This window comes from Pogoniulus pusillus, chromosome 12 (genome assembly GCF_015220805.1).
Source record: "Pogoniulus pusillus isolate bPogPus1 chromosome 12, bPogPus1.pri, whole genome shotgun sequence".
In the NCBI taxonomy this organism is placed as follows: Eukaryota; Metazoa; Chordata; class Aves; order Piciformes; family Lybiidae; genus Pogoniulus; species Pogoniulus pusillus.
Genome location: NC_087275.1, coordinates 30,795,925 through 30,822,997, shown reverse-complemented (window position 1 = coordinate 30,822,997; position 27,073 = coordinate 30,795,925). Strand labels below are relative to the sequence as shown.

The 27,073-nt window shown below is 54.1% G+C and overlaps 1 long non-coding RNA gene across 2 annotated transcripts in view; it reads right to left on the bottom strand.

The window, feature by feature from the left end:
* Positions 1–27,073, bottom strand: part of LOC135179907 (uncharacterized) — a 238,444-nt gene that overhangs the window by 84,514 nt on the left and 126,857 nt on the right. For both annotated transcript variants that reach the window (XR_010304180.1, XR_010304181.1), the window contains one exon: positions 302–380. This is a non-coding gene — a long non-coding RNA (uncharacterized LOC135179907). The remainder of the gene's footprint in view (positions 1–301; positions 381–27,073) is intronic.

Sequence of the window (27,073 nt, the reverse complement as noted above, 5' to 3'; positions counted from 1 at the left end):
TTAGACCCAGGCAGGAAAGCAGAGGTTCACTCTTTTTTCCCTCCATCATTCTCCAAGCATTGGCACAATTTTCCTTCCCTAAACACCTCTGCAATATCCTTTTGATTCTGCAGCTCATACCTGAGCTATTTTTAGCTCACAGGAATACCAAATCCAAACTGCCCCACGAGGGATCTTCAAAGAGCCCAGTGAGAAAGAACTGCTTCTAGAGGAAGGTGTCAAAGCTAACCTTTGATGCCACTGACTGCTAATACCTGTTGATGCAGGCAGAGGCAAACACCCTCTCCTGTGGGGCACTTACAGTGGAATATTCTTCAGCTGAGGGCCTTTCAACTTGCTTCTCACGTTGTTTCTTCACTGTCTGAGTGAGAATATCCAACCTAAAGAAGCAAACCCAAGAGAAGTCATGGCACATTTGCTATCATCTCTGCAGCTTTGCAGGAGGCATGTGCAAAAGTGAAGGCACATCCCCCTAAGCACAGTTTACACTCCAGGGGACAAACGACTCCAAAAGGCAATGACAGTGCAGACAAAGAGCTCCTAATGTGAAGTACCAGAGGTGAAAACTCCTCAGGAAATAAGCAAAGGGTAAATAAAAGAAGGGCTAAGGCAGATGGAATGAGCCCAGACTGCTGAATAACCTCCAGCAATTTGCACACCCAGCAGAAATGCAAACAGCTCTCTGAACCTGTGTGGGCCTGCTGCAGGGGTGAATGGGGATGGGACTAGTCCTGGGAACAGCAGAGGCATCAAAGGCTGAGGGATAAGAGAGGAATTGTGGCTGAATTTGCTAACAAGCTAAGCTCTGACCAGTGCTGTTCCCGTGGATGGAGCAGTCACAGAATCACACAATGTTAGAATCACAGAATCACAGAATCAGGCAGGTTGGAAGAGAGCTCCAAGCTCCCCCAGCCCAACCTAGCACCCAGCCCTGCCCAACCAACCAGACCATGGCATTAAGTGCCCCAGCCAGGCTTGGCTGCAACACCTCCAGCCACAGCCACTCCACCACTTCCCTGGGCAGCCCATTCCAGTGCCAATCACTCTCTCTGACAACAACTTCCTAACAACATCCAGTCTAGACCTGCCCTGGCACAGCTTGAGCCTCTGTCCCCTTGTTCTGGTGCTGGCTGCCTGGCAGAAGAGGCCACCCCCCACCTGGCTACGGCCTCCCTTCAGGTAGTTGTAGACAGCAATGAGGTCACCCCTGATGGCTGGAAGGGATCTCCAAAGCTCATCTGGTCCAATTCTCCCTGCCAGAGCAGCAGCACCCACAGCAGGTCACACAGGGACACATCCAAGTGGGTTTAGAATGTCTGCAGAGAAGATCTGAGGCTGTGTGCAGCCTGCTGTAGGGTAGGGTGTCCCTGCCCAAGGCAGGAGGGTTGGAACTGGCTGATCCTTGTGGTCCTTTCCAACCCTGACTGAATCTGTGATTCAGTGAATGGCTGTGGCTGCTGTTTACCTGGACATTAGTAAAGCTTTTGGCAGTGCCTTCCACACCATCCTCCCGGAGAAAGTGGCTGATGGTGGCTTGGATAGGTGGAAGCTTTGCTGGATAAAACACTGACTTTTATTTAGAGTGGCTAAGAGCAGGCAGGCAGAGAGGGAGCTGGGGGTGCTGGCAGAGAGGAGCTGCAGAGGAGGCAGCAGTGTGCCCAGGTGGGCAGCAGAGCCAATGGCATCCTGGGCTGGCTCAGGAGCAGTGTGGGCAGCAGGACAAGGAAGGTTCTTGTGCCCACCCCTGTGCTCAGCACTGCTCAGGCCACCCCTGCAGTGCTGTGTCCATTTGTGGGCTCCTCCATTGCAGAGAGCTGCTGAGGTGCTGGAAGGTGTTTGGAGCAGGGCAGCAAGGCTGGGGAGGGGCCTGGAGCACAGCCCTGTGAGGAGAGGCTGAGGGAGCTGGGGGGGTGCAGCCTGCAGCAGAGGAGGCTCAGGGCAGAGCTCATTGCTGCCTGCAGCTGCCTGCAGGGAGGCTGTAGCCAGGTGGGGTTGGGCTCTGCTGCCAGGCAGCCAGCAGCAGAAGAAGGGGACAGAGTCTCAAGCTGTGCCAGGGCAGGTCCAGGCTGGATGTTGTTAGGAAGTTGTTGGCAGAGAGAGTGATTGGCACTGGAATGGGCTGCCCAGGGAGGTGGTGGAGTGGCTGTGGCTGGAGGTGTTGAAGCCAAGCCTGGCTGGGGCACTTAGTGCCATGGTCTGGTTGGTTGGGCAGGGCTGGGTGCTAGGTTGGGCTGGCTGAGCTTGGAGCTCTCTTCCAACCTGCTTGATTCTATGATTCTATGATTTGCTTCTTTCTCTCTTTCTCAGTGAGTTGTGAGCAAAGCAGAAGATGCCACCCACTCTGAACTCCAAGTATTCTGACCTTTAGACATCAGCACCAGCTCTCCTGGGTTTGTTTTTTCCTTGTGTGTGTCCTCCCCAACCCCCAAGTGACAAACAGGATGAAATGGTTGGCAGGCTGTCAGGATCTCAGACCATGGACTTCCAGTGAGTCACCAACTGTTCAGACACCTTGTTATTCACACTCCAGTTTCTCCCCCAGGCCAGGGACCACTGGTGTGGCAAGTGTAAGCTGTCAGCTGTGACCCTGTCTCTCTGGCTCCTTAATAATAGAGCCATCCTGCCTTCACCCCTAAGGCAAGAGCAGCTGCAGATCAGACCAGCTTTGAGCTTCACAGGTTGCCACAGCTGACATTTAAAATGCTTGTGCTGCTCAGAAGGGCTTAGCAGCCCCAGTAGCACCCACAGAGTCACCCAAAGTGCACAGGTTAGTCACAACACAGTCACAGAACACCCTTGGCTTGGAAGAGACCTTCGAGATCATCCAGTCCAACCCACGACCTGGCACTAAGGGGTCAACACTAAACCATCACCCCCCCAAGAGCCAGGTCACAGAATCACAGGATTAAGCAGGTTGGAAAAGACCTCTAAGATCATCGAGTCCAACCTAGCACCTAACACCTTCTAATCAACCAAACCTTGGCACCAAGTGCCTCATGCAGCCTCCTCTTAAACACCTGCAGGGATGGTGACTCCACCACCTCCCCAGGCAGCCCACTCCAATGCCAATCACTCTTGCTGGGAAGAACTTCTTCCTACCACCCAGCCAATAGACTCATAGAATCAAGCAGGTTGGAAGAGAGCTCCAAGCTCATCCAGCCCAACCTAGCACCCAGCCCTGCCCAACCAACCAGACCATGGCACTAAGTGCCCCAGCCAGGCTTGGCTGCAACACCTCCAGCCACAGCCACTCCACCACCTCCCTGGGCAGCCCATTCCAGTGCCAATCACTCTCTCTGACAACAACTTCCTAACAACATCCAGCCTAGACCTGCCCTGGCACAACTTGAGCCTGTGTCCCCTTCTTCTGCTGCTGGCTGCCTGGCAGCAGAGCCCAACCCCACCTGGCTACAGCCTCCCTGCAGGCAGCTGCAGGCAGCAATGAGCTCTGCCCTGAGCCTCCTCTGCTGCAGGCTGCACCCCCCCAGCTCCCTCAGCCTCTCCTCACAGGGCTGTGCTCCAGGCCCCTCCCCAGCCTTGCTGCCCTGCTCCAAACACCTTCCAGCACCTCAGCAGCTCTCTGCAATGGAGAAGCCCAGAACTGGACACAGCAACTGGACACAGGTGTTGCAGCCAGGCCTGGCTGGGGCACTTAGTGCCATGGTCTGGATGGTTGGGCAGGGCTGGGCGCTAGGGTGGGCTGGCTGAGCTTGGAGCTCTCTGCCAGCCTGCCTGACTCAATGATTCTGAAGTAACCATTCTCTGAAGCAGAGAGCAGGGACCATGCAGTGCCTTTCCTGTTTCTCTCCACTCCTACCTGCATTTTTTTCTGCATTACTCTGTGCCTGTGCCATGTCTGCCTCAGAGTGCACCTTAGAAGTGAGGAGAAAGGAAGATGGGATGGATTTGCTGCCACTGGTGTAATTTCTTTCCCACCTTGGTTTCTGTGAAGGGATCAAAGCCATCTACTGAGATAGCACAAAAAAGCTTAGGATAAGTTTGTCCTCTCTTTTCCTGCTGCTCTGCCTGAGTCTCTTTTTCCCTTTACCATTTACAGAGAGGTCACAGCAGCCATTCCTGCCTTGATTCTCCAGGGAGTGCCCTCTCTCCCTCTCTTCAATTACCTGTTCTGCTGTGGCTGCACATTCAAACCAGGCTCTTTTCCAGCTACTCTGACCTGCTCAACCAAACAAGAGCAGCCACTGAAGGTATATACTGAAGGCATACACTGAAGTTGTATTTGGGTTGAAGGGAACCTTCCTGAGTGAATGCATCCTCACCTGAAACAGAACCTCCCCAGCTGCTCATTGCTCACCCACAGAGCTGAAGGAACCCCAATAAAGGCTGGCAGAAGGAAAAGGAAATGATGAGTTGGATCCTCTCTTGGGCTGCCCAGGGGGGGTTGTGGAGTCTCCCTCTCTGCAGATAGTCCCAAACCCCACATGGATGTGTTCCTGTGTGACCTACTCCAGGTGCTCCTGCTTTGGAAGGGAGATTGGACTGGATGAGCTTTGGAGGTCCTTTCCAGGTCCCTTCCAGGCTCCCTAGAGAGTTTGTGGAGTCTGCTTTCAAGGCCTGTCTGGACACCTTGAAACAGGTTGCCCAGAGAGGTTGTGGAGTCTCCATCACTGGACACTTTCAAGACCTGTCTGGATGTGTTCCTGTGTAACCTGCTCTAGGTGCTCCTGCTGTGGAAGGGAGATTGGACTGGATGAGCTTTGGAGGTCCTTTCCAGGTCCCTTCCAGGCTCCCCAGAGAGTTTGTGGAGTCTGCTTTCAAGGCCTGTCTGGACCAAGGTGTCCAGAGAGGTTGTGGAGTCTCCATCACTGGACACTTTCAAGACCTGTCTGGATGTGTTCCTGTGTGCCCTGAGCTGGATTGTATGGTCCTGCTCTGGCAGGAGGGGTTGGAATTGATGATGTATGGAGGTCCCTTCCAAGCCCTGACATCCTGTGGTCCTGTGATCCAGCCCCTGGCATTGTGTGACTTCCCTGCAGTGCCTACCAGACACATAGCTAGGCTACCTTCAAAAGCACTCTTCATGGAGGGGTAGCTGGTGGATAAATCTCTCATACAGCCATTCAGACAGACTGAGAAGGCTCACAGCCACTTAGGCAGATTCTGGATGGCTTTATCTCTGCCTTTTGGACTGCCTAAAGCCCTATTTGAAGTGGGAATTACACCCAGCAGAAACCTTGATTCATGTCTTTCCATAACTTTCAGCAGAGGGGCAATGGTGGCTATGAATTATCCATTGTTTGACTCCATTCCCAGTTCAACCCCAAAACATCACTGCCATCCTTATGGATATCCCTTCTGAGACACTTCATGAGCACAGTCCTGGTTGCTTGCAGTACTTTATGGCCACTTACAAGCTCATTGGCTAAGAGATTCCTGATAGATCACAGGAACATTCAGGTTGGCAAAGCCCCTCAGGATCACCAAGCCCAACCCAGGACTCTACTCTGCAAGGCTCACCCTAAACCATATCCACAAGCACCACAGCCAAATGACTTTTAATCACATCCAGGCTTGGTGACTCCATCACCTTAGAATCATAGAATCAACCAGGTTGGAAGAGACCTCCAAGATCATCCAGCCCAACCTCCCTGGGCAGCCCATTCCAGTGCCAATCACTCTCTCTGACAACAACTTCCTAACAACATCCAGCCTGGACCTGCCCTGGCACAGCTTGAGCCTCTGTCCCTTTCTTCTGCTGCTGGCTGCCTGGCAGCAGAGCCCAACCCCACCTGGCTACAGCCTCCCTGCAGGCAGCTGCAGGCAGCAATGAGCTCTGCCCTGAGCCTCCTCTGCTGCAGGCTGCACCCCCCCAGCTCCCTCAGCCTCTCCTCACAGGGCTGTGCTCCAGGCCCCTCCCCAGCCTTGCTGCCCTGCTCCAAACACCTTCCAGCACCTCAGCAGCTCTCTGCAATGGAGGAGCCCACAACTGGACACAGCACTCCAGGGGTGGCCTGAGCAGTGCTGAGCACAGGGGTGGGCAGAAGAACCTCCCTTGTCCTGCTGCCCACACTGCTCCTCAGCCAGCCCAGGATGCCATTGGCTCTGCTGCCCACCTGGGCACTGCTGCCTCCTCTGCAGCTCCTCTCTCCCAGCACCCCCAGCTCCCTGTCTGCCTGCCTGCTCTCAGCCACTCTGGCCCCAGTCTGTAGTGCTGCTTGGGGTTGTTGTGACCAAAGTGCAGAACCCTGCACTTGGCCTTCTTCAATCTCATCCCCTTGGCCTCTGCCCACCCATGCAGCCTGGCCAGGTCCCTCTGCAGGGCTCTCCTACCCTCCAACAGCTCCACAGCTGCTCCTAGCTTGGTGTCCTCTGCAAACTTACTGATGTTGGACTCAATCCCCTGCTCCAGATCATCAATAAAGACATTGAACAGGACTGTGCCCAGCACTGATCCTTGGGGCACACCACTGGTGCCAGCTGCCAGCTGGATGTGGCACCATTCACCACCACTCTCTGGGCCCAGCCCTCCTGCCAGTTCTTGACCCATATCAGAGTGAATGTGTCCAAGCCAGGAGCTGCCAGCTGTGCCAGGAGCTTGCTGTGGCAGATACGGTCAAAGGCTTTGCTGCAGTCCAGGCAGACTGCAGTGATGTGGAGCAAAAGAGAAGCAGAACTTGTGAGAGCTCACTGAAGCCCAGGCCTGCCTGTGCTTGTTGGGGTGTGCTCCCCTTTCACATGCATGCCAGTCAGACTCCTAATGAGCTGCCTTGCCAGGGCTGAGCCTGAGCTGGCAAGAGTGAGGGTCCCCTACAACACAGTCACTGCACAGGATGACAGCTGGGGAATGGAGGAGACTCTTGCTTGGTCTCAGCCAGCTCCACATGCTCCTTCCAGCATGGGCTTGGCACTAGCAGTACCTTTTCTTTTCACAGATTCAGAGAATGGTTTGGGTTGGAAGGGACCTTAAAAATCAGCTAGTTCCAACCTCCTGTATGGGCAGGGACACCTCCCATTAGCCCAGGTTGCTCAAAGCATCATCCAACCTGGCCTTCAACACCTCCAAGGAGGAGAGAGCATCCACGACCTCCCTGGGCAATCTGTGCCAGTGTCTCACCACCCTCACTGCAAAGAACTTCTTCCTCATCTCCACTCTCAATCTGCCCTCCTCAAGCTTCAGTCCCTGGGCAACCTGTGCCAGTGTCTCACCACTCTCACTGCAAAGAGTTTCATCCTCATCTCCAGGCTCAATCTGCCCTCCTCAAGCTTCAGTCCCTGGGCAACCTGTGCCAGTGTCTCTCCACCCTCACTACAAAGAGTTTCATCCTCATCTCCACTCTCAATCTGCCCTCCTCAAGCTCCAGTCCCTGGGCAACCTGTGCCAGTGTCTCACCACTCTCACTGCAAAGAGTTTCATCCTCATCTCCACTCTCAATCTGCCCCCCTCAAGCTTCAATCCCTGGGCAACCTGTGCTAGTGTCTCACCACTCTCACTGCAAAGAGTTTCATCCTCATCTCCACTCTCAATCTGCCCTCCTCAAGCTTCAGTCCCTGGGCAACTTGTGCCAGTGTCTCACCACTCTCACTGCAAAGAGTTTCATCCTCATCTCCAGGCTCAATCTGCCCTCCTCAAGCTTCAGTCCCTGGGCAACCTGTGCTAGTGTCTCACCACTCTCACTGCAAAGAGTTTCATCCTCATGTCCAGGCTCAACCTGCCCTCCTCAAGCTTCAATCCATTCCTCCTCACTCTACCACTACAAGCCCTTGTCAGAACTCCCTTCCTGCCTTTCTTGTAGCCCCATTCAGCTACTGGAAGGGCTGCTCTAAGGTCTCCCCAGAGCCTTCTTTCCTCCAGGCTGAACAGCCCCAACTCTGGCAGCCTGTCCCCACAGGGGAGGCTACTCATGATGCCAGGAGGTGAATGGTTAATCGATTCAGAACCTCCCAAATCTCTTTCCATTTCACTTGTGACATTCCTACTGTGGCCACATTTGGCCAACCACCACTGAGAGCAACGAGATGCTAATTTTGGCTGCCCCCAGGAAAGGGTTTCCACTCTTCCAGGAAGCTTTCCATGTGCTCTTTGTTTCCAGAAGAAGGAAAGGATTCCTCAGCTCTCCATTTTCCACACTGAATCAGACAGAGCCTGGAGGTTATTGTTTCCTCATGCAAAATGAATGAATAATGAATAGTCTGGGGAGTTGTCTCTCTAGTTTCTGTCCCTGAGGAGTTTTAGCAACTGATGGAGTCCTCAGGAACTGAAAATGATGAATGAACACAGGAAGTGCAAGGGCTCTGCAGGAACAGGGATGATGATTATTCTCCATCACATCCTGCCAAGAATCCCACTGGTGCTAAAACATGGATCCAAAGCTCATCACTTACTGCACATCTGATGATGGCACATCCCAAAATAGTGCTCAGGAGATGAGCACCTCTAATGTCAAAGGATTGATGGCAGGGCTATAGACCCAAAAGGTGTATTTATAGCCATCAGAAAAGAGTCATTAGGGTGGGATGCAATCAGGGTGAGAGCAAGGAGGCTGGAGAAGGGGTTGGGGGGCATCACAGGAGGAGCAACTGAGTGAGCTGAGGGTGTTTAGCCTGGAGAAGGCTCAAGGCTGATCTTATTGTTCTCTAGAGCTGCCTGAAAGAAGGTTGGAGTGAGGCTGGGGTTGGTCTCTTCTGCCAAGTAACCACAAATAGGTTGATAATAGGAGGAAGTTCTTCACAGGGAGAGTTGATTGGCATTGGAATGGGCTTGAGAAGAGTCTGGGCAGAGCTCATTGGTGTCTGCAGCTGCCTGCAGGGAGGCTGCAGCCAAGTGAGGTTGGTCTCTGCTGCCAGGCAACCAGAGGAGAACAAGGGGACAGAGTCTCAAGCTGTGCCAGGGCAGGTCTAGGCTGGATGTTGTTAGGAAGTTGTTGTCAGAGAGAGTGATTGGCACTGGAATGGGCTGCCCAGGGAGGTGGTGGAGTCTGTGTGGCTGGAGGTGTTGCAGCCAAGCCTGGCTGGGGCACTTAGTGCCATGGTCTGGTTGGTTGGGCAGGGCTGGGTGCTAGGTTGGGCTGGCTGAGCTTGGAGCTCTCTTCCAACCTGGCTGAGTCTATGATTCTAAGATCTCAGAAGGAGGCCACTTAGCTGGGCCAGCTGAGCCCAGCTGACCAAAGGGGTGATTCTGTGCAATGTGACATCAGCTCAGGTATAACAACCATGAGCAAGAAGTGAGGGAGGTGTTCATGGAGAGGCTTTGTCCTCCAGAGAAATCCCTACAGCATATTGGAGCCCTGCTCCTGGGGGGGGCAGCCAAACATCATCTGCTGATGGGAGTAGAGAACATCCCTGTTTGCCTTTGCTTCCATTCATGGCCTTTGCTTTTGCTTCATCAAACTGCTTCTGCCTTGATCCACAAGTTGTGTTTTCCCTCTCTCCTGTCCACCTAAGAAGAGGAGTGATAGAGCAGCTTTGCTGGGCATCTGGCCACCCAGCCAGAGCCAAACCAGCACAGCCCCAGGGCACAGACCCAGCTTCAACCCAAGAGAAATGAAAGTGAGGACTTGATTCCAGTTATCTGGGACCTCTCCAACTCCTCTCTTCTTTGCTGTGGAGTCCTCACTTCTGACACAGACTCCTTTACTAAACACCTTCAGCCTGGAAAGCACTTGTCTGGAACAGGGAAAACTTCTGTGGCTAGAGGGAATCCCTGCTCTGTGGCCAGAGGGAATCCCTGCTCTGTGGCCAAGGGGAATCCCTGCTCTGTGGCTAGAGGGAATCCCTGCTCTGTGGCCAATGGGAATCCCTGCTCTGTGGCTAAGGGGAATCCCTGCTCTGTGGCTAGAGGGAATCCCTGCTCTGTGGCTAGAGGGAATCCCTGCTCTGTGGCTAGAGGGAATCCCTGCTCTGTGGCTAGAGGGAATCCCTGCTCTGTGGCTAGAGGGAATCCCTGCTCTGTGGCTAAGGGGAATCCCTGCTCTGTGGCCAATGGGAATCCCTGCTCTGTGGCTAGAGGGAATCCCTGCTCTGTGGCTAGAGGGAATCCCTGCTCTGTGGCTAGAGAGAATCCCTGCTCTGTGGCTAAGGGGAATCCATGCTCTGTGGCTAAGGGGAATCCCTGCTCTGTGGCTAAGGGGAATCCCTGCTCTGTGGCTAAGGGGAATCCCTGCTCTGTGGCTAGAGGGAATCCCTGCTCTGTGGCTAAGGGGAATCCATGCTCTGTGGCTAGAGGGAATCCCTGCTCTGTGGCTAAGGGGAATCCCTGCTCTGTGGCTAAGGGGAATCCCTGCTCTGTGGCTAGAGGGAATCCCTGCTCTGTGGCCAATGGGAATCCCTGCTCTGTGGCTAGGGGGAATCCCTGCTCTGTGGCTAAGGGGAATCCCTGCTCTGTGGCGAGTGGGAATCCCTGCTCTGTGGCTAGAGGGAATCCCTGCTCTGTGGCCAATGGGAATCCCTGCTCTGTGGCTAGAGGGAATCCCTGCTCTGTGGCCAGAGGGAATCCCTGCTCTGTGGCCAAGGGGAATCCCTGCTCTGGGGCTAGAGGGAATCCCGGCTCTGTGGCCAATGGGAATCCCTGCTCTGTGGCTAAGGGGAATCCCTGCTCTGTGGCTAGAGGGAATCCCTGCTCTGTGGCTAGAGAGAATCCCTGCTCTGTGGCTAAGGGGAATCCATGCTCTGTGGCTAGAGGGAATCCCTGCTCTGTGGCTAAGGGGAATCCCTGCTCTGTGGCTAAGGGGAATCCCTGCTCTGTGGCTAGAGGGAATCCCTGCTCTGTGGCCAATGGGAATCCCTGCTCTGTGGCTAAGGGGAATCCCTGCTCTGTGGCTAAGGGGAATCCCTGCTCTGTGGCTAGAGGGAATCCCTGCTCTGTGGCTAGAGGGAATCCCTGCTCTGTGGCCAATGGGAATCCCTGCTCTGTGGCTAGAGGGAATCCCTGCTCTGTGGCCAGAGGGAATCCCTGCTCTGTGGCCAAGGGGAATCCCTGCTCTGTGGCTAGAGGGAATCCCTGCTCTGTGGCCAATGGGAATCCCTGCTCTGTGGCTAAGGGGAATCCCTGCTCGGTGGCCAATGGGAATCCCTGCTCTGTGGCTAGAGGGAATCCCTGCTCTGTGGCTAGAGGGAATCCCTGCTCTGTGGCTAGAGGGAATCCCTGCTCTGTGGCCAAGGGGAATCCCTGCTCTGTGACTAGAGGGAATCCCTGCTCTGTGGCTAAGGGGAATCCCTGCTCTGTGGCTAGAGGGAATCCCTGCTCTGTGGCCAATGGGAATCCCTGCTCTGTGGCTAGAGAGAATCCCTGCTCTGTGGCTAAGGGGAATCCATGCTCTGTGGCTAGAGGGAATCCCTGCTCTGTGGCTAAGGGGAATCCCTGCTCTGTGGCTAAGGGGAATCCCTGCTCTGTGGCTAGAGGGAATCCCTGCTCTGTGGCCAATGGGAATCCCTGCTCTGTGGCTAGAGGGAATCCCTGCTCTGTGGCCAAGGGGAATCCCTGCTCTGTGACTAGAGGGAATCCCTGCTCTGTGGCTAAGGGGAATCCCTGCTCTGTGGCTAGAGGGAATCCCTGCTCTGTGGCCAATGGGAATCCCTGCTCTGTGGCTAAGGGGAATCCCTGCTCTGTGGCTAAGGGGAATCCCTGCTCTGTGGCTAGAGGGAATCCCTGCTCTGTGGCCAATGGGAATCCCTGCTCTGTGGCTAGAGGGAATCCCTGCTCTGTGGCTAGAGGGAATCCCTGCTCTGTGGCCAATGGGAATCCCTGCTCTGTGGCTAGAGGGAATCCCTGCTCTGTGGCTAGAGGGAATCCCTGCTCTGTGGCCAATGGGAATCCCTGCTCTGTGGCTAGAGGGAATCCCTGCTCTGTGGCTAGAGGGAATCCCTGCTCTGTGGCTAAGGGGAATCCCTGCTCTGTGGCCAAGGGGAATCCCTGCTCTGTGGCTAGAGGGGAATCCCTGCTCTGTGGCTAGAGGGAATCCCTGCTCTGTGGCCAAGGGGAATCCCTGCTCTGTGGCTAGAGGGAATCCCTGCTCTGTGGCCAATGGGAATCCCTGCTCTGTGGCTAGAGGGAATCCCTGCTCTGTGGCCAAGGGGAATCCCTGCTCTGTGGCTAGAGGGAATCCCTGCTCTGTGGCTAGAGGGAATCCCTGCTCTGTGGCCAATGGGAATCCCTGCTCTGTGGCTAATGGGAATCCCTGCTCTGTGGCTAAGGGGAATCCCTGCTCTGTGGCTAGAGGGAATCCCTGCTCTGTGGCCAAGGGGAATCCCTGCTCTGTGGCTAGAGGGAATCCCTGCTCTGTGGCCAAGGGGAATCCCTGCTCTGTGGCTAGTGGGAATCCCTGCTCTGTGGCCAATGGGAATCCCTGCTCTGTGGCCAGAGGGAATCCCTGCTCTGTGGCTAAGGGGAATCCCTGCTCTGTGGCTAAGGGGAATCCCTGCTCTGTGGCTAGAGGGAATCCCTGCTCTGTGGCTAGAGGGAATCCCTGCTCTGTGGCTAAGGGGAATCCCTGCTCTGTGGCTAGAGGGAATCCCTGCTCTGTGGCTAGAGGGAATCCCTGCTCTGTGGCTAGAGGGAATCCCTGCTCTGTGGCTAAGGGGAATCCCTGCTCTGTGGCTAGAGGGAATCCCTGCTCTGTGGCTAGAGGGAATCCCTGCTCTGTGGCTAAGGGGAATCCCTGCTCTGTGGCTAGAGGGAATCCCTGCTCTGTGGCTAGAGGGAATCCCTGCTCTGTGGCCAAGGGGAATCCCTGCTCTGTGGCTAGAGGGAATCCCTGCTCTGTGGCTAGAGGGAATCCCTGCTCTGTGGCCAATGGGAATCCCTGCTCTGTGGCTAATGGGAATCCCTGCTCTGTGGCTAAGGGGAATCCCTGCTCTGTGGCTAGAGGGAATCCCTGCTCTGTGGCCAAGGGGAATCCCTGCTCTGTGGCTAGAGGGAATCCCTGCTCTGTGGCCAAGGGGAATCCCTGCTCTGTGGCCAGTGGGAATCCCTGCTCTGTGGCCAATGGGAATCCCTGCTCTGTGGCCAGAGGGAATCCCTGCTCTGTGGCTAAGGGGAATCCCTGCTCTGTGGCTAAGGGGAATCCCTGCTCTGTGGCTAGAGGGAATCCCTGCTCTGTGGCTAGAGGGAATCCCTGCTCTGTGGCTAAGGGGAATCCCTGCTCTGTGGCTAGAGGGAATCCCTGCTCTGTGGCTAGAGGGAATCCCTGCTCTGTGGCTAAGGGGAATCCCTGCTCTGTGGCTAGAGGGAATCCCTGCTCTGTGGCTAATGGGAATCCCTGCTCTGTGGCTAAGGGGAATCCCTGCTCTGTGGTTAGAGGGAATCCCTGCTCTGTGGCTAAGGGGAATCCCTGCTCTGTGGCTAGAGGGAATCCCTGCTCTGTGGCTAGAGGGAATCCCTGCTCTGTGGCTAAGGGGAATCCCTGCTCTGTGGCTAGAGGGAATCCCTGCTCTGTGGCCAATGGGAATCCCTGCTCTGTGGCTAAGGGGAATCCCTGCTCTGTGGCCAATGGGAATCCCTGCTCTGTGGCCAATGGGAATCCCTGCTCTGTGGCCAATGGGAATCCCTGCTCTGTGGCTAGAGGGAATCCCTGCTCTGTGGCTAAGGGGAATCCCTGCTCTGTGGCTAAGGGGAATCCCTGCTCTGTGGCTAGAGGGAATCCCTGCTCTGTGGCTAGAGGGAATCCCTGCTCTGTGGCTAGAGGGAATCCCTGCTCTGTGGCCAATGGGAATCCCTGCTCTGTGGCTAGAGGGAATCCCTGCTCTGTGGCCAAGGGGAATCCCTGCTCTGTGGCCAAGGGGAATCCCTGCTCTGTGACTAGAGGGAATCCCTGCTCTGTGGCTAAGGGGAATCCCTGCTCTGTGGCCAATGGGAATCCCTGCTCTGTGGCTAGAGGGAATCCCTGCTCTGTGGCTAGAGGGAATCCCTGCTCTGTGGCTAAGGGGAATCCCTGCTCTGTGGCTAGAGGGAATCCCTGCTCTGTGGCTAGAGGGGAATCCCTGCTCTGTGGCTAGAGGGAATCCCTGCTCTGTGGCCAAGGGGAATCCCTGCTCTGTGGCCAATGGGAATCCCTGCTCTGTGGCCAATGGGAATCCCTGCTCTGTGGCTAGAGGGAATCCCTGCTCTGTGGCCAAGGGGAATCCCTGCTCTGTGGCTAGAGGGAATCCCTGCTCTGTGGCTAGAGGGAATCCCTGCTCTGTGGCCAATGGGAATCCCTGCTCTGTGGCCAGAGGGAATCCCTGCTCTGTGGCTAATGGGAATCCCTGCTCTGTGGCTAAGGGGAATCCCTGCTCTGTGGCTAGAGGGAATCCCTGCTCTGTGGCCAAGGGGAATCCCTGCTCTGTGGCTAGAGGGAATCCCTGCTCTGTGGCCAAGGGGAATCCCTGCTCTGTGGCTAGTGGGAATCCCTGCTCTGTGGCCAATGGGAATCCCTGCTCTGTGGCCAGAGGGAATCCCTGCTCTGTGGCTAATGGGAATCCCTGCTCTGTGGCTAAGGGGAATCCCTGCTCTGTGGCTAGAGGGAATCCCTGCTCTGTGGCTAGAGGGAATCCCTGCTCTGTGGCCAAGGGGAATCCCTGCTCTGTGGCTAATGGGAATCCCTGCTCTGTGGCTAAGGGGAATCCCTGCTCTGTGGCTAGAGGGAATCCCTGCTCTGTGGCTAAGGGGAATCCCTGCTCTGTGGCTAGAGGGAATCCCTGCTCTGTGGTTAGAGGGAATCCCTGCTCTGTGGCTAAGGGGAATCCCTGCTCTGTGGCTAGAGGGAATCCCTGCTCTGTGGTTAGAGGGAATCCCTGCTCTGTGGCCAATGGGAATCCCTGCTCTGTGGCTAAGGGGAATCCCTGCTCTGTGGCCAATGGGAATCCCTGCTCTGTGGCCAATGGGAATCCCTGCTCTGTGGCCAATGGGAATCCCTGCTCTGTGGCTAATGGGAATCCCTGCTCTGTGGCTAGAGGGAATCCCTGCTCTGTGGCTAAGGGGAATCCCTGCTCTGTGGCTAGAGAGAATCCCTGCTCTGTGGCTAGAGGGAATCCCTGCTCTGTGGCTAGAGGGAATCCCTGCTCTGTGGCTAGAGGGAATCCCTGCTCTGTGGCTAAGGGGAATCCCTGCTCTGTGGCTAGAGAGAATCCCTGCTCTGTGGCTAGAGGGAATCCCTGCTCTGTGGCTAGAGGGAATCCCTGCTCTGTGGCTAAGGGGAATCCCTGCTCTGTGGCCAATGGGAATCCCTGCTCTGTGGCTAATGGGAATCCCTGCTCTGTGGCTAATGGGAATCCCTGCTCTGTGGCTAGAGGGAATCCCTGCTCTGTGGCTAGAGGGAATCCCTGCTCTGTGGCTAAGGGGAATCCCTGCTCTGTGGCTAGAGGGGAATCCCTGCTCTGTGGCTAAGGGGAATCCCTGCTCTGTGGCTAAGGGGAATCCCTGCTCTGTGGCCAATGGGAATCCCTGCTCTGTGGCTAATGGGAATCCCTGCTCTGTGGCCAGGGGGAATCCCTGCTCTGTGGCTAAGGGGAATCCCTGCTCTGTGGCCAATGGGAATCCCTGCTCTGTGGCTAGAGGGAATCCCTGCTCTGTGGCCAATGGGAATCCCTGCTCTGTGGCTAGTGGGAATCCCTGCTCTGTGGCCAGGGGGAATCCCTGCTCTGTGGCCAGGGGGAATCCCTGCTCTGTGGCTAGAGGGAATCCCTGCTCTGTGGCTAGAGGGAATCCCTGCTCTGTGGCTAAGGGGAATCCCTGCTCTGTGGCCAATGGGAATCTCTGCTCTGTGGCTAATGGGAATCCCTGCTCTGTGGCCAGGGGGAATCCCTGCTCTGTGGCTAAGGGGAATCCCTGCTCTGTGGCCAATGGGAATCCCTGCTCTGTGGCTAGAGGGAATCCCTGCTCTGTGGCCAATGGGAATCCCTGCTCTGTGGCTAGTGGGAATCCCTGCTCTGTGGCCAGGGGGAATCCCTGCTCTGTGGCCAGGGGGAATCCCTGCTCTGTGGCTAGAGGGAATCCCTGCTCTGTGGCTAGAGGGAATCCCTGCTCTGTGGCTAAGGGGAATCCCTGCTCTGTGGCTAGAGGGAATCCCTGCTCTGTGGCTAGAGGGAATCTCTGCTCTGTGGCTAAGGGGAATCCCTGCTCTGTGGCCAATGGTAATCCCTGCTCTGTAGCTAGAGGGAATCCCTGGAATCCCTGCTCTGTGGCTAAGGGGAATCCCTGCTCTGTGGCTAGAGGGAATCCCTGCTCTGTGGCCAGAGGGAATCCCTGCTCTGTGGCTAGAGGGAATCCCTGCTCTGTGGCCAGGGGGAATCCCTGCTCTGTGGCTAGAGGGAATCCCTGCTCTGTGGCTAGTGGGAATCCCTGCTCTGTGGCCAGGGGGAATCCCTGCTCTGTGGCCAGGGGGAATCCCTGCTCTGTGGCTAGAGGGAATCCCTGCTCTGTGGCTAGAGGGAATCTCTGCTCTGTGGCTAGAGGGAATCCCTGCTCTGTGGCTAAGGGGAATCCCTGCTCTGTGGCTAGAGGGAATCCCTGCTCTGTGGCTAGAGGGAATCCCTGCTCTGTGGCTAAGGGGAATCCCTGCTCTGTGGCCAATGGGAATCCCTGCTCTGTGGCTAGAGGGAATCCCTGCTCTGTGGCTAGAGGGAATCCCTGCTCTGTGGCTAAGGGGAATCCCTGCTCTGTGGCCAATGGGAATCCCTGCTCTGTGGTTAGAGGGAATCCCTGCTCTGTGGCTAGGGGGAATCCCTGCTCTGTGGCTAGAGGGAATCCCTGCTCTGCTATGAGGAGAGACTGAATTGGAGATGTTCAGTCTGGAGAGAAGAAGGCTCCAAGCAGACCTTATTGTGGCCTTCCAGTATCTGAAGGGGGCTACAGGAAAGCTGGGAGGGACTTTTTAGGCTGTCAGGGAGTGATAGGACTGGGGGGAATGGAGCAAAGCTGGAAATAGGGAGATTCAGGCTGGATGTTAAGAGGTTGTTCAGCATGAAGGTGGTGAGAGCCTGGAATGGGTTGCCCAGGGAGGTGGTGGAAGCCTCATCCCAGGAGGTGTTTCAGGCCAGGCTGGCTGAGGCTGTGTGCTGCCTGCTCTAGGGTAGGGTGTCTCTGGGCATGGCAGGGGGGTTGGAATTGGTTGATCCTTGTGGTCCCTTCCAACCCTTGCTGATTCTGTGCTTCTATGACTAAAGGACATTCCCTTTTCCTCTGGGAAGTGCCTGGCTGCACTTGGTTTGGTGCTGACACAACATATACAGCACTAACACTTAGATAGAAGGATAAAAATGGATTCAGTGGCTTTAAGCAAGCCAAATTAACTCCAATTCCCAGAACACCTCAGGTGCCTCTTCCTAGCTGTAAATGCCACAAAGGAAATCTTCACAGTATCAGGCAGGGTTGGAAGGGATCACAAGGATCAGCCAGTCCCAATCCCCCTGCCATGGGCAAGGACATCTCACACTGAATCAGGCTGTCCAGAGCCTCATCCAGCCTGAACCTTAGCAATTAAGGAAGGAACTCCATGAAAGCTTGAAGCTGCTTTCAGTGAAGACTCTCAATGTTTAGAAGCTTTTTCAAAGCAGTGTTTCCTGGGCAGAAAACTGAGCTGGAAATCCCCAGGAGCAGTGTCACTGCAAGGTCAGCAGTTGAAGACTGTGCTGCACAGAGCCTGATCCTTTTGAGGCAGATGGAAAATGAAGATGGGAGATGAAGAACAAAGCATCTGTAGAGTTGGATCAGAAATAGAATGTCTCCTTTCTATTTCTTGAATGAAAACATGAGCCAGGTAAAGCAGAGGGATCCAAGAAGTGTCACACCTGAGGGGCAAAGCCTTTAGCCTGTATCTGTTTTCACAGAGGCCAGAGAAAGCAGGGGAGAAACTCTGTAGAAGCCCCAAAGAAGGGAACAGTTCTGTGATTTTCTTTTCTTTCACAAAGATGATCAGTGAGGAGAGACAATCACAGAACCACAGAACAGTTCAGGGTGGATGGGACACTCAGTGGTCATCCAGTCCAACCCCACTGTAGTCAGCAGAGACACAGATCACAGACTGATACAATCAGCCAGGCTGGCAGAGAGCTCCAAGCTCCCCCAGCCCAACCTAGCACCCAGCCCTGCCCAACCAACCAGACCATGGCACTAAGTGCCCCAGCCAGGCTTGGCTGCAACACCTCCAGGCACAGCCACTCCACCACCTCCCTGGGCAGCCCATTCCAGTGCCAATCACTCTCTCTGACAACAACTTCCTAACAACATCCAGCCTAGACCTGCCCTGGCACAACTTGAGGCTGTGTCCCCTTCTTCTGCTGCTGGCTGCCTGGCAGCAGAGCCCAACCCCACCTGGCTACAGCCTCCCTGCAGGCAGCTGCAGGCAGCAATGAGCTCTGCCCTGAGCCTCCTCTGCTGCAGGCTGCACCCCCCCAGCTCCCTCAGCCTCTCCTCATAGGGTTTGTGTTCCAGGCCCCTCACCAGCTTTGTCACCCTTCTTTGGACACCTTCCATCACTTCAACATCTCCCTTGAATTGATCCTCCACTAGATCAGGTTGCTCAGAGGATTGTTGAGCCTCACCTTGAATATCCACAGGGATGGGACCTCAACCACCTCCCTGAGCAACCTGTTGCAGCAAAGAGCTCACAGCAAAGAGCTTGTTCCTAACATCCAATCTAAATCTGCTCTTCTCTCATTTCAAACCCTTGCCCTTGTCCTGTTGCTGCAGGCCTTTGCAAACAGCCCCTCTGCAGCCTGCTTCTGCTTCAGGTACTGCAAGGCTGCTCCTGCAGCCTCCTCTTTATGCTGAGCAACCTCAGCTCCCTCAGCCTGCCCTTGTAGCAGAAGTGTTCCAGCCTCACTGATCACCTCTGTGGCCCTCTCCTGAAACCTGGTAGATCCACCAGGTCCATGTCCTTCTTGTGCTGGGGCCTCCAGTGAGCCTATGGACAGCATTCTGGTGAACCATAGAACCACAGAAGGTTAGGGATTGGAAGGGACCTTGAAAGCTCATCCAGTCCAACCCCTCTGCCAGAGCAGAAGCACCTGGACCAGATCACATTGGAACAGATCCAGGCAGGTCTTGAATATCTCCAGAGAAGGAGACTCCACAACCCTCCCTGGGCAGCCTGTGCCAGTGTTCTGGCACCTCCTCAGGCTTCCATGGACCCTCCTGTGCCTCATCTCTCACCCACTGTGGGAGATGTGCCCCTTGTCCTCTCACTCTTAACTCAGAATGCCTTCAGGGGAGTTGTTAGTGCAGACTCAAACCAGTGCCAGCAGTAAGCAGTCCAACCAAAAGACCTAAGGATGTAACCCCAAGTGCCAGCTCCTGCAGCTGGGTGGAGGCAATGCCAAGCACCAATGCAGGCTGGGCAGTGAGTGGCTGGAGAGCAGCCCTGAGGAGAGGGACTTGGGGGTGCTGCTGGAGGAGGAGAAGCTCAACAGGAGCCAGCAGTGTACAGAGTAGGCAGAGAGAGCTCCCACTAGAACAGGTCACTCAAGGACTCATCCAACCTGGCCTTGAACACCTCCAGGGAGGTTGTGGAGCACAGAAGCAGGCAGAGAGACCTCCCACTCAGGTCACTCAAGGACTCATCCAACCTGGCCTTGAACACCTCCAGGGAGGTTGTGGAGCACAGAAGCAGGCAGAGACACCTCCCACTCAGGTCACTCAAGGACTCATCCAACCTGGCCTTGAACACCTCCAGGGAGGTTGTGGAGCACAGAAGCACCCAATGTGATCTTTGATCACATTGGGTGCTTCTGTGCTCCACAACCTCCCTGGGCAACCTGTGCCAGTGTCTCACCACCCTCAATCCTTCCTAACAGCAAAGATCACATTGGGTGCTTCTGTGCTCCACAACCTCCCTGGGCAACCTGTGCCAGGCTCTCACCACCCTCACTGTAAAAAACATCTTCCCACCCTCCAGTTTAAACCTCCCCTCTGCCAATTGAACCCCATAAAGATGCCACAGCAGACAGCAGGCAGTACCCACAAGGAGAAAAAAATCACTTCTCTGTTTTTTTTTCCTCCCTATCCCCTAAACCTACCTTTGCAGAACACTTCAGCTAAGCTCCTAGAGGGGGGCAAGAACAACCCTCCCTGCAGCCATGCTATTTTTAAAGGGGTTGGTGATTCAGCTGCAGGGTGACTAAGCCACTGACAGATTTTCCCTCCTGACTTGTGTGTATAAAAAGCTGCTTCTGCTGGAAGGCATCTCCCTTGCAGATCTCACTGTCTTCCTGGAGCCAGTGGGGGTTTTCCAGGCAAATTGCATCATTCTTTTATCCTTTAAAAGGAAATAAATGCCTCTGAAGCTTTTAGAATGAGGAGGGGTTTAGATGCTCAGAGGGTTGGAGCTGTTCTGCTATAAGGATGGACTGAGGGAGTTGGGGATGTGCAGGCTGGAGAGGAGAAGGCTCCAAGCAGACCTTATTGTGAGCTTTCAGTATTTGAAGGGGGCTACAAGAAAGCTGGGGAGGGACTTTTTAGGCTGTCAGGGAGTGATGGGACTAGGGGGAATGGAACCAAGCTGGAAATGGGGAGATTCAGACTGGATGTTAGGAAGAAGTTCTTCAGCATGAGGGTGGTGAGAGCCTGGCACAGGTTGCCCAGGGAGGTTGTGGAGCACAGAAGCACCCAATGTGATCTTTGCTGTTAGGAAGGATTGAGGGTGGTGAGACACTGGCACAGGTTGCCCAGGGAGGTTGTGGAGCACAGAAGCACCCAATGTGATCAAAGATCACATTGGGTGCTTCTGTGCTCCACAACCTCCCTGGAGGTGTTCAAGGCCAGGTTAGAGACCTTTAGCAACCTGTTCTAGTGGGAGGTGTCCCTGCCCATGGCAGGAGGTTTGAACTGGATGAGCTTTGAAGACTCTTCCAATCTAAACCATTCTATGACTCTATGTGGGAGGTGTCCCTGCCTATAGCAGGGGGTTGGAACTGGCTGAGCTTTGGGTCCTTTCCAACCTAAACCATTCTATGTGGGAGGTGTCCCTGCCTATAGCAGGGGCTTGGAACTGGCTGAGCTTTGAGGTCCTTTCCACCCTAAACCATTCTATGTGGGAGGTGTCCCTGCCTATAGCAGGGGCTTGGAACTGGCTGAGCTTTGAGGTCCTTTCCACCCTAAACCATTCTATGTGGGAGGTGTCCCTGCCTATAGCTGGGGTTTGGAACTGGCTGAGCTTTGGGTCCTTTCCAACCTAAACCATTCTATGTGGGAGGTGTCCCTGCCTATAGCAGAGGGTTGGAACTGGCTGAGCTTTGAGGTCCTTTCCAATCTAAACCATTCTATGTGGGAGGTGTCCCTGCCTATGGCTGGGGTTTGGAACTGGCTGAGCTTTGGGTCCTTTCCACCCTAAACCATTCTATGTGGGAGGTGTCCCTGCCTATAGCTGGGGTTTGGAACTGGCTGAGCTTTGTGTCCTTTCCACCCTAAACCATTCTATGTGGGAGGTGTCCCTGCCTATAGCTGGGGTTTGGAACTGGCTGAGCTTTGTGTCCTTTCCACCCTAAACCATTCTATGTGGGAGGTGTCCCTGCCTATAGCAGAGGGTTGGAACTGGCTGAGCTTTGAGGTCCTTTCCAATCTAAACCATTCTATGTGGGAGGTGTCCCTGCCTATAGCTGGGGTTTGGAACTGGCTGAGCTTTGTGTCCTTTCCACCCTAAACCATTCTATGTGGGAGGTGTCCCTGCCTATAGCTGGGGTTTGGAACTGGCTGAGCTTTGTGTCCTTTCCACCCTAAACCATTCTATGTGGGAGGTGTCCCTGCCTATAGCAGGGGCTTGGAACTGGCTGAGCTTTGAGGTCCTTTCCAACCTAAACCATTCTATGTGGGAGGTGTCCCTGCCTATGGCTGGGGTTTGGAACTGGCTGAGCTTTGAGGTTCTTGCCACCCTAAACCGTTCTATGTGGGAGGTGTCCCTGCCTATGGCTGGGGTTTAGAACTGGCTGAGCTTTGGGTCCTTTCCAACCTAAACCATTCTATGTGGGAGGTGTCCCTGACTATGGCAGGGGCTTGGAACTGGCTGAGCTTTGAGGTCCCTTCCAACCTAAACCATTCTATGACTTGGGGATCCTGAGGGGCTTTGCCAACCTGGATGTTTCAGTGACTCTGTGATTGCAGCCTTAGAATTAACACTAGAAATGGTAAGGTTGATGGAAACAAAAGCTGAGCAGAGTGCATATGGATGGCTAAAAATGGGATTAGTGTCTGGTGAGAGGTGTTTGAGTGCAGGCCTGAACACTGCACTCAAGCACTGTGCCTGCCATGAATTGCCATTATGGTTTAGGAGGAGCTGAGGTTAGCTAAGGAGGCTTCAGGGAAATGAATCTTTAGCTGGGGCTGGCAAGAGTATAAATTAACCAGTTGAGGCACCTTTATCAATATAAGCATCCTGACCTGTTGTTTAATGGGATAATTGGAATTCTGGAGAGGAAGTAAAGTTAATTACAAGGATCAGGCAGAGGGAAAGCTCTCCCAGCATTTGTTATCTTGCTTGTAACAACCTGGAGCTTAGGGGGCAGGGAATCTGTTATGAGGCTGCTGGTGTGGAACAAGCAGCAGGATGGGGAGGGAAAGGTCAGATGTGGACCTCATGGAGGGTAGGAGAGCCCTGCAGAGGGACCTGGCCAGGCTGCATGGGTGGGCAGAGGCCATGGGATGAGATTGAACAAGGCCAAGGGCAGGGTTCTGCACTTTGGCCACAACAACCCCAAGCAGCACTGCAGGCTGGGGCCAGAGTGGCTGAGAGCAGGCAGGCAGAGAGGGAGCTGGGGGTGCTGGCAGAGAGGAGCTGCAGAGGAGGCAGCAGTGTGCCCAGGTGGGCAGCAGAGCCAATGGCATCCTGGGCTGGCTGAGGAGCAGTGTGGGCAGCAGGGCAAGAGAGGTTCTTGTGCCCACCCCTGTGCTCAGCACTGCTCAGGCCACCCCTGGAGTGCTGTGTCCAGTTGTGGGCTCCTCAATTCAAGAGAGATGTTGAGGTGCTGGAAGGTGTTTGGAGCAGGGCAGCAAGGCTGGAGAGGGGCCTGGAGCACAGCCCTGTGAGGAGAGGCTGAGGGAGCTGGGGGGGTGCAGCCTGCAGCAGAGGAGGCTCAGGGCAGAGCTCATTGCTGCCTGCAGCTGCCTGCAGGGAGGCTGTAGCCAGGTGGGGTTGGGCTCTGCTGCCAGGCAGCCAGCAAGAGAACAAGGGGACACAGCCTCAAGCTGTGCCAGGGCAGGTCTAGGCTGGATGTTGTTAGGAAGTTGTTGTCAGAGAGAGTGATTGGCACTGGAATGGGCTGCCCAGGGAGGTGGTGGAGTGGCTGTGCCTGGAGGTGTTGCAGCCAAGCCTGGCTGGGGCACTTAGTGCCATGGTCTGGTTGGTTGGGCAGGGCTGGGTGCTAGGTTGGGCTGGCTGAGCTTGGAGCTCTCTTCCAACCTGCTTGATTCTGTGATTCTCTGATTTCAGGAACATAAAAATACTTCCTGTGGACTGAAACTGTGCAGCATTTCTTGTCCCTCTTCACTGAACTCTGACATTTCAACATTCTCCCTTAATTTTACATCAAAACCAAACACGACAAGGGCTGGAAATTCTCCAGTTCCTAGTAAGTGACACTGCCTGGGACACAGAGCACCCCACAGGCTTACTGAAACTAACCATGACACAAACAAGAGCATTCTGCCAGCTCCAGAAGATGGGATGAAATAGCTTCCTATTGCTTTCCATGCTGAAAGGCTGTCTTCACTTCCAGGATAAGCTTTTCCCTTTCTGGACCTGATGAAGGTTTGCAAAGTGTATCAGTGAAATGAAGTGAGCTTAATTCTGCTCACCCCAGCATTGCACAAGCAGAGAACTAAACTGAGCTGAGGACACAGAGAGTTTCCTCAAGTGAAACCACCCTCAGTGTGGATAAAGATCTCTCCACAGAAGAAAACCAGAGCAGTGACCACCTAAGAAGAGGAGGATGGTGACAAAACAGCCCTCCCTGTTTTCTTTTGCTTGCCTTTCATCAGGGATGTGATGGAGTTAGTGTCACAGCTAAGAGAGTGGATTCTGCTTTGGAATTTGTTTCACTGGCTTGAAGCTTAAGCAAGAGGAAAGACTGGAGGGGAATTGAGAGCAGGGAGAGAAGTGAGATGTTGACATATGTGCCCTGAGCTCTTTTCTCACCACAAACCCCTCCAGTGTATGATGCAAACTCTCACCACAAACCCCTCCAACACATGATGCAAACTCTCACCACAAACCCCTCCAGTGTATGATGCAAACTCTCACCACAAACCCCTCCAATACATGATGCAAACTCTCACCACAAACCCCTCCAACACATGATGCAAACTCTCACCACAAACTCCTCCAACACATGATGTAAACTCTCACCATAAACCCCTCCAACACATGATGCAAACTCTCACCACAAACCCCTCCAACACATGATGCAAACTCTCACCACAAACCCCTCCAGTGTATGATGTAAACTCTCACCACAAACCCCTCCAATACATGATGTAAACTCTCACCACAAACCCCTCCAACACATGATGCAAACTCTCACCACAAACCCCTCCAATACATGATGCAAACTCTCACCACAAACCCCTCCAATACATGATGCAAACTCTCACCACAAACCCCTCCAACACATGATGCAAACTCTCACCACAAACCCCTCCAACACATGATGCAAACTCTCACCACAAACCCCTCCAACACATGATGTAAACTCTCACCACAAACCCCTCCAACACATGATGCAAACTCTCACCACAAACCCCTCCAATACATGATGTAAACTCTCACCACAAACCCCTCCAACACATGATGTAAACTCTCACCACAAACCCCTCCAATACATGATGCAAACTCTCACCACAAACCCCTCCAATACATGATGCAAACTCTCACCACAAACCCCTCCAACACATGATGCAAACTCTCACCACAAACCCCTCCAATACATGATGCAAACTCTCACCACAAACCCCTCCAATACATGATGCAAACTCTCACCACAAACCCCTCCAACACATGATGCAAACTCTCACCACAAACCCCTCCAATACATGATGCAAACTCTCACCACAAACCCCTCCAATACATGATGCAAACTCTCACCACAAACCCCTCCAATACATGATGCAAACTCTCACCACAAACCCCTCCAATGTATGATGCAAACTCTCACCACAAACCCCTCCAATACATGATGCAAACTCTCACCACAAACCCCTCCAGTGTATGATGCAAACTCTCACCACAAACCCCTCCAATACATGATGCAAACTCTCACCACAAACCCCTCCAACACATGATGCAAACTCTCACCACAAACCCCTCCAACACATGATGCAAACTCTCACCACAAACCCCTCCAGTGTATGATGCAAACTCTCACCACAAACCCCTCCAATACATGATGTAAACTCTCACCACAAACCCCTCCAATACATGATGCAAACTCTCACCTCAAACCCCTCCAATGTATGATGCAAACTCTCACCACAAACCCCTCCAATACATGATGCAAACTCTCACCTCAAACCCCTCCAATGTATGATGCAAACTCTCACCACAAACCCCTCCAATACATGATGCAAACTCTCACCACAAACCCCTCCAATACATGATGTAAACTCTCACCACAAACCCCTCCAATGTATGATGCAAACTCTCACCACAAACCCCTCCAACACATGATGCAAACTCTCACCACAAACCCCTCCAATACATGATGCAAACTCTCACCTCAAACCCCTCCAATACATGATGTAAACTCTCACCTCAAACCCCTCCAACACATGATGCAAACTCTCACCACAAACCCCTCCAATACATGATGCAAACTCTCACCACAAACCCCTCCAATACATGATGTAAACTCTCACCACAAACCCCTCCAATACATGATGCAAACTCTCACCACAAACCCCTCCAACACATGATGTAAACTCTCACCACAAACCCCTCCAATACATGATGCAAACTCTCACCACAAACCCCTCCAACACATGATGCAAACTCTCACCACAAACCCCTCCAATACATGATGCAAACTCTCACCACAAACCCCTCCAGTGTATGATGTAAATGCCTGCAGGAGCCTTGTAATTCAGTATGTGTCCCTGCTGAACACAGCTATCATGACTTTCACAGGGTCACAGGATGTGAGGAGTTGGAAGTGACCTCTGGAAATCTTCCAGTCCAACCCCCCCTGCCAGAGCAGGGCCAGAGAATACAGCACAGGTCACACAGGAACACATCCAGACAGGGCTGGAAAGGCTCCAGAGAAGGAGACTCCACAATCTCTCTGGGCAGCCTGTGCCAGGGCTCTGCCACCCTTACAGTCAAGAAGTTCTTCCTCATGTTCAGGTGGAATTTGCTGTGCTGCAGTTTCCATCCCTTGCCCCTTGTGCTATGCCAGGGCACAAGTGAGCAGAGGCTGTTCCTGTGCTGCAGTGTCCATCCCTTGCCCCTTGTGCTATGCCAGGGCACAAGTGAGCAGAGGCTGTCCCTGTGCTGCAGTGTCCATCCCTTGCCCCTTGTGCTATGCCAGGGCACAAGTGAGCAGAGGCTGTCCCTGTCCCTTCCTTCCTGACCCCAGCCCTCAGCAATTGATAGACACTGCTCAGATCCCCTCTCAGCCTTCTCCTCTGCAGCCTAAGCAGCCCCAGGGCTCTCAGCCTCTCCTCACCAGGCAGTGCTGCAGTCCCTTCAGCATCCTTGCAGCCTCCCTTGAATTGTCCCCAGCAGATCCCTGTCCCTCTTGAAGTGGGGAGCAGACTGCCCAGAGAAGTTGTGGAGTCTTCCTCTGGGACTTTTCATCCCCACCTGGATGCATTCCTGTGCAAACTACCCTAAGGGATCCTTCCTGGATGATCTCTGGAAGTCCCTTCCCAGCTTTAAGGTGCTGTGATGCTGTGAACTAGAGGACAAAGCCATTTCACCTTGCAATTTGTCACTGGCCCTGTTGAACAGGCAGGCTTCTCAAAACCATGACAAATGACACTGCTATTCATAGAGCAGCCATCAGACAGGTTGGCAGGCTGCAATTGTTAGCAATGCTGCCCCAGGGACCACAGTGCTATTATGCATTCAGCTGCAGAGAGCACCACAGGCCCAAGGTGTGCTCAAGTGGAAATCACAGCTCTTAGAGGAGTCAGAATTACCTAACTCAGTTATGTGTAACT